Source organism: Paramisgurnus dabryanus, unplaced genomic scaffold, assembly GCF_030506205.2.
Source record: "Paramisgurnus dabryanus unplaced genomic scaffold, PD_genome_1.1 h2tg000195l_1_33035__unordered_in_group0, whole genome shotgun sequence".
Lineage (NCBI taxonomy): Eukaryota > Metazoa > Chordata > Actinopteri > Cypriniformes > Cobitidae > Paramisgurnus > Paramisgurnus dabryanus.
The window spans coordinates 20,001-27,500 of record NW_027394106.1 but is presented as its reverse complement, the minus strand read 5'-3'; positions in this window follow the sequence as shown (position 1 = coordinate 27,500).

The window sequence follows — 7,500 nt, the reverse complement described above, 5'->3', positions numbered from 1 at the left end:
CCCCACTCGACTTCCATCGCGGTCGGCGGCCCTGGCCCGCCGCAGACGGGTCGCCACTCCGTCTGTCTGTAGGGTCTTGGACCCTGGAAGCCGCCCCACTCGACTTCCATCGCGGTCGGCGGCCCTGGCCCGCCGCAGACGGGTCGCCACTCCGTCCGTCTATAGGGTCTTGGACCCTGGAAGCCGCCACACTCGACTTCCATCGCGGTCGGCGGCCCTGTCCCGCCGCAGACGGTGTGCCACTCCGTCTGTCACACAGATACATAAGGGTGTCTCGGAACCCCGGACGCCGACCGAGACGAAACGCGTGGGGTCGGTGCGCCCGAGAGGGTAGGGTGCCCCGGGGCCGGCCGCTCGCCCGACCGGCTTCCGGGACTCCTTGACCGCTCGGGAGACCTATCCACGCGCCCGCCCGACCGGCGGCCGGGGGCCCTCGACCGCCACACGCGTACCGACGACCGGGGGGTTTCCGTTTTACGGCCGACGCCGAGATCCTTCGACGGTTCCAACAGGGGTTGTTACGCTTTTGTGTTCGCCCGTGTCTGAGCATATATGGTCGGGTCGAACCTTTGAGGCCGTAGCCTGGAGATCCAGGGCGGATCTTTTCTCACAACACGTGTGTCTTTGAGGCCGTAGCCTAGATCCAGAGACTTTAGGATCTTTTTAGCAGTTTTAAGGCCGTAGCCTTGATCCAGGGCGGATCTTTTGAGCAGTTTTAAGGCCGTAGCCTTGATCCAGGGCGGATCTTTTCACAGGTTTTAAGCCGAAGCGCCTTGATCCAGGGACTTTTGGATCTTTTTTTGCCGTTTTTAGGCCGTAGCCTTGATCCAGGGCGGATCGTTTTGCGGCCGTAGCCGAGTTCCATCACCCAAGGTAGCTTTAGTTTTTAGGCATTAGCCTTGATGATCCAGGGCGGATCGTTTTGCGGCCGTAGCCGAGTTCCATCACCCAAGGTAGCTTTAGTTTTTAGGCATTAGCCTTGATGATCCAGGGCGGATCGTTTTTTCCCATCTTTCGGGTATGAGCTCTTTAATTGTGAGCCTTCGGCCGACACTCGCCCGGGGCGCTGCCTCACATCAGACGCCCTTCGTCCGTTCCAACCGTTCCAGTTCTTTTAACGGTTTTTCGTTCATCGCACACCGACGCGCACAGACCTTTCTTGGGATCTGTCGCAGGGAGGGAGGACGCTGGAGGTCCACTTCGAGGCACCCATCCCTATATACCCGATGGCACCTGTTCAAACGACCGCCCCTTGAGAGAAGGGGCCCTTCCCGTGGCTCGTCCGGGAGGAGGCGCCCGCGTCGGAAGGCGCCGTAAGGTCGGAGACCCTGGAAGTGCACGAGTCACCCGCTTTTACCTCCAGGCCCTCTGTCGTACTTCTCGTGTCCGCTCACGAGACCTCTTTTCGGCTTTATGGAAGTGCACGAGTCACCCGCTTTTGCCTTTTCTGGAAGTGCACGAGTCACCCGCTTTTGCTTCCAGGCCCTCTGTCGTACTTCTCGTGTCCGCTCACGAGACCTCTCTTCGGCCTGGGGGTGCGCCACGTACACCCCCGCGTCCGCATTCGAGTCACCTCTTCGGGCTCATGAGGTAGGGTCGGTGACCCTGGAAGTCAGAGACTTCCAGGCCTTCTGTCGTACACCCTCGCGTCCGCTCACGAGACCTCTCTTCGGCCTGGGGGTGCGCCACGTACACCCTCCCGCGTCCGCTTTCGAGTCACCACTCTGGGCTACGGAGGTAGGGACGTGTGCCCTGGAGGAACCTGACTTCCAGGAGGGAGGGCCGCCCTGTCAGGCCCGCTTTCGAGTCACCCATCTGGGCTAAGGAGGTAGGGACGTGTGCCCTGGAGGAACCAGACTTCCAGGAGGGAGGGCCGCCCTGTCAGGCCCGCTTTCGAGTCACCCATCTGGGCTAAGGAGGTAGGGACGTGTGCCCTGGAGGAACCAGACTTCCAGGAGGGAGGGCCGCCCTGTCAGGCCCGATTTCGAGTCACCCATCTGGGCTAAGGAGGTAGGGACGTGTGCCCTGGAGGAACCAGACTTCCAGGAGGGAGGGCCGCCCTGTCAGGCCCGCTTTCGAGTCACCCATCTGGGCTAAGGAGGTAGGGACGTGTGCCCTGGAGGAACCAGACTTCCAGGAGGGAGGGCCGCCCTGTCAGGCCCGCTTTCGAGTCACCCATCTGGGCTAAGGAGGTAGGGACGTGTGCCCTGGAGGAACCAGACTTCCAGGAGGGAGGGCCGCCCTGTCAGGCCCGATTTCGAGTCACCCATCTGGGCTAAGGAGGTAGGGACGTGTGCCCTGGAGGAACCGGACTTCCAGGAGGGAGGGCCGCCCTGTCAGGCCCGATTTCGAGTCACCCATCTGGGCTAAGGAGGTAGGGACGTGTGCCCTGGAGGAACCGGACTTCCAGGAGGGAGGGCCGCCCTGTCAGGCCCGCCTCGGAGTCACCTCTCTGGGCTAAGGAGGTAGGGACGTGTGCCCTGGAGGAACCAGACTTCCAGGAGGGAGGGCCGCCCTGTCAGGCCCGCCTCGGAGTCACCCATCTGGGCTAAGGAGGTAGGGACGTGTGCCCTGGAGGAACCAGACTTCCAGGAGGGAGGGCCGCCCTGTCAGGCCCGCTTTCGAGTCACCCATCTGGGCTAAGGAGGTAGGGACGTGTGCCCTGGAGGAACCAGACTTCCAGGAGGGAGGGCCGCCCTGTCAGGCCCGATTTCGAGTCACCCATCTGGGCTAAGGAGGTAGGGACGTGTGCCCTGGAGGAACCAGACTTCCAGGAGGGAGGGCCGCCCTGTCAGGCCCGATTTCGAGTCACCCATCTGGGCTAAGGAGGTAGGGACGTGTGCCCTGGAGGAACCAGACTTCCAGGAGGGAGGGCCGCCCTGTCAGGCCCGCTTTCGAGTCACCCATCTGGGCTAAGGAGGTAGGGACGTGTGCCCTGGAGGAACCAGACTTCCAGGAGGGAGGGCCGCCCTGTCAGGCCCGCCTCGGAGTCACCTCTCTGGGCTAAGGAGGTAGGGACGCGTGCCCTGGAGGAACCAGACTTCCAGGAGGGAGGGCCGCCCTGTCAGGCCCGCCTCGGAGTCACCCATCTGGGCTAAGGAGGTAGGGACGTGTGCCCTGGAGGAACCAGACTTCCAGGAGGGAGGGCCGCCCTGTCAGGCCCGCTTTCGAGTCACCCATCTGGGCTAAGGAGGTAGGGACGTGTGCCCTGGAGGAACCAGACTTCCAGGAGGGAGGGCCGCCCTGTCAGGCCCGCCTCGGAGTCACCCATCTGGGCTACGGAGGCAGGGACGCGTGCCCTGGAGGAACCAGACTTCCAGGAGGGAGGGCCGCCCTGTCAGGCCCGCTTTCGAGTCACCCATCTGGGCTACGGAGGTAGGGACGTGTGCCCTGGAGGAACCAGACTTCCAGGAGGGAGGGCCGCCCTGTCAGGCCCGCTTTCGAGTCACCCATCTGGGCTACGGAGGTAGGGACGTGTGCCCTGGAGGAAACGGACTTCCAGGAGGGAGGGCCGCCCTGTCAGGCCCGCCTCGGAGTCACCTCTCTGGGCTAAGGAGGCAGGGACGTGTGCCCTGGAGGAACCAGACTTCCAGGAGGGAGGGCCGCCCTGTCAGGCCCGCTTTCGAGTCACCCGTCTGGGCTACGGAGGTAGGGACGTGTGCCCTGGAGGAACCGGACTTCCAGGAGGGAGGGCCGCCCTGTCAGGCCCGCCTCGGAGTCACCTCTCTGGGCTAAGGAGGCAGAGACGTGTGCCCTGGAGGAACCGGACTTCCAGGAGGGAGGGCCGCCCTGTCAGGCCCGCCTCGGAGTCACCTCTCTGGGCTAAGGAGGCAGGGACGTGTGCCCTGGAGGAACCGGACTTCCAGGAGGGAGGGCCGCCCTGTCAGGCCCGCCTCGGAGTCACCTCTCTGGGCTAAGGAGGCAGAGACGTGTGCCCTGGAGGAACCGGACTTCCAGGAGGGAGGGCCGCCCTGTCAGGCCCGCCTCGGAGTCACCTCTCTGGGCTAAGGAGGCAGGGACGTGTGCCCTGGAGGAACCAGACTTCCAGGAGGGAGGGCCGCCCTGTCAGGCCCGCTTTCGAGTCACCCATCTGGGCTACGGAGGTAGGGACGTGTGCCCTGGAGGAACCGGACTTCCAGGAGGGAGGGCCGCCCTGTCAGGCCCGCCTCGGAGTCACCTCTCTGGGCTAAGGAGGCAGGGACGTGTGCCCTGGAGGAACCGGACTTCCAGGAGGGAGGGCCGCCCTGTCAGGCCCGCCTCGGAGTCACCCATCTGGGCTACGGAGGTAGGGACGCGTGCCCTGGAGGAACCATACTTCCAGGAGGGAGGGCCGCCCTGTCAGGCCCGCCTCGGAGGCCTCCCCTCGGGCAGGGGAGGCAGGGTCGGGGACCCTGGAGGAACCGGACTTCCAGGAGGGAGGGCCGCCCTGTCAGGCCCGCCTCGGAGGCCTCCCCTCGGGCAGGGGAGGCAGGGTCGGGGACCCTGGAGGTGCCGGACCTCCAGGGGGACGGAGGCCGAACCCGTGGCCGGGGAGGGTGAGCCTTGCCGGGCTAGGCTCGCGCGGGTTCGAAGGCCTGGTTCGAGAGGACCCCTTCCCCTATATACCCGATGGCACCTGTTCACACTACTGCCCTTTCGAGAGGGGACCCCGACCGGTCCGCGGCCGGGACGGCGCACCTCGGTCGGCCTCGGCGAGTGGGTCGGGGTGCCTGGAGGTGCGCGAGCGGCCCGCCTGGAAGTGCGCGAGCCACCCGACTCTGGCGGCCGGCGCCCCCGGGCCCGTGCCCGCGGCCGACTCGTCTGACCCGGCATCGTCAAGGTCACCAATACCACGGAGCGTCTACGACGCCCCGTTTCCGAGATATCGGCCAATGAACTGCCGGGCGCCGTATCTCGGCCGGGGAAGGTCCTACGGACTCGGGGCCGGGCTCGTCGGAAAGGTCTCGCCCGGGGCTTTCCGACGAGACCGGCCGCGGGTCCGTGCGACCCCGGGGGCCCGAGATACTTCCGGTCGAAAATTCGAATTTCGTTACCGCGCTGCTCCGGCGCCCCGGGTCCGGGGCCTTCGCCCTTCGGGTGGGTGGCTCCTCCGCGGGGGGCCTTTCGAACGAGCCCACCCGCGCGTCGCTAGCCCTTTCCGGGGCCGAGATACGGCCTACCCCCGCGGGATTTTCCCACGGCCGTTTCTCGGAGCGCCTCGGGTCCGGGGCCTTCGCCCTTCGGGTCGGTCGCTATGCCGGAGGGGAGCTTTCGAACGAGCCCTCCCTCGAGTCTCTGGCCCTTTCCCGGGCCGAGATACGGGCGGGTGGTCGCGGAATTTTCGCTCGTCCGGGGCTCCGGCGCCCCTAGCGTCCGCCTCGGAGGTCGCCCGGACGCGCGGCCGGTCTCGTTCGAAAGGTCCGTCCCGGGGCTTTCCGACGAGCCCGGCCTCGGGTCCGTGCGACCCCGCCCGCCGGAGATACGTCCGGTCGAAGCTCGCGGAAATTCCCGCGGCCGTATCTCGGGCGCCTCGGGTCCGGGGCCTTCGCCCTTTGGGTCGGTCGCTCCGCCGGAGGGGGCCTTTCGAACGAGCCTACCCGCGAGCCTCTAGCCCCTTCCCCGGCCGAGATACGGCGGTCTATGCCCGGATTTTCCCACGGCCGTTTCTCGGGCGCCTCGGGTCCGGGGCCTTCGCCCTTCGGGTCGGTCGCTATGCCGGAGGGGAGCTTTCGAACGAGCCTACCCGCGAGCCTCTAGCCCTTTCCCCGGCCGAGATACGGCGGTCCCTCCCCGGATTTTCCCACGGCCGCAGCACGGGCGCCTTTGCTCGGATCGACTCGCCCTTTGGGTCGGTTGCTCTACCGGAGCGGCCCTATCCAACGAGCCAACCCTCGTCTCTCTAACCCTTTCCCCGGCCGAGATACGGCGGTCCCTCCCCGGATTTTCCCACGGCCGCAGCACGGGCGCCTTTGCTCGGATCGACTCGCCCTTTGGGTCGGTTGCTCTACCGGAGCGGCCCTATCCAACGAGCCAACCCTCGTCTCTCTAACCCTAAGCCCGGCCGAGATACGGCGGTCCCTCCCCGGATTTTCCCACGGCCGCAGCACGGGCGCCTTTGCTCGGATCGACTCGCCCTTTGGGTCGGTTGCTCTACCGGAGCGGCCCTATCCAACGAGCCAACCCTCGTCTCTCTAACCCTAAGCCCGGCCGAGATACGGCGGTCCCTCCCCGGATTTTCCCACGGCCGCAGCACGGGCGCCTTTGCTCGGATCGACTCGCCCTTTGGGTCGGTTGCTCTACCGGAGCGGCCCTATCCAACGAGCCAACCCTCGTCTCTCTAACCCTAAGCCCGGCCGAGATACGGCGGTCCCTCCCCGGATTTTCCCACGGCCGCAGCACGGGCGCCTTTGCTCGGATCGACTCGCCCTTTGGGTCGGTTGCCCTACCGGAGCGGCCCTATCCAACGAGCCAACCCTCGTCTCTCTAACCCTAAGCCCGGCCGAGATACGGCGGTCCCTCCGCGGATTTTCCCACGGCCGCAGCACGGGCGCCTTTGCTCGGATCGACTCGCCCTTTGGGTCGGTTGCTCTACCGGAGCGGCCCTATCCAACGAGCCAACCCGCTTCTCTCTAACCCTAAGCCCGGCCGAGATACGGCGGTCCCTCCGCGGATTTTCCCACGGCCGCAGCTCGGGCGCCTTTGCTCGGATCGACTCGCCCTTCGGGTCGGTTGCTCTACCGGAGCGGCCCTATCCAACGAGCCAACCCGCTTCTCTCTAACCCTAAGCCCGGCCGAGATACGGCGGTCCCTCCCCGGATTTTCCAACGGCCGCAGCTCGGGCGCCTTTGCTCGGATCGACTCGCCCTTTGGGTCTGTTGCTCCACCCGAGCGGACCTTTCCAACGAGCCAACCCTCGTCTCTCTAACCCTAAGCCCGGCCGAGATACGGGGTACCACCGCCTGACCTTTAAACGGCCGTAACTCGGGCGCCTTTGCTCGGATCGACTCGCCCTTTGGGTCGGTTGCTCCACCCGAGGGGACCTTTCGAACGAGCCTACCCGCTTCTCCCTAACCCCAAGCCCGGCCGAGATACGGCGGTCCCTCCGCGGATTTTCCCACGGCCGCAGCTCGGACGCCTTTGCTCGGATCGACTCGCCCTTTGGGTCGGTTGCTCTACCGGAGCGGCCCTTTCCAACGAGCCAACCCTCGTCTCTCTAACCCTAAGCCCGGCCGAGATACGGGGCACCACCGCCTGACCTTTAAACGCCCGTAGCTCCGGCGCACAAAGTCCCAGGACTTCGCCCTTTGGGTCGGTTGCTCCACCGGAGGGGACCTTTCCAACGAGCCAACCCGCGTCTCTCTAACCCCAAGCCCGGCCGAGATACGGGGCACCACCGCCTGACCTTTAAACGCCCGTAGCTCGGGCGCCTTGGGTCGGATCGACTCGTCCCTTGGGTCGGTTGCTCTACCGGAGCGGACCTATCCAACGAGCCAACCCGCGCCTCTCTAACCCTAAGCCCGG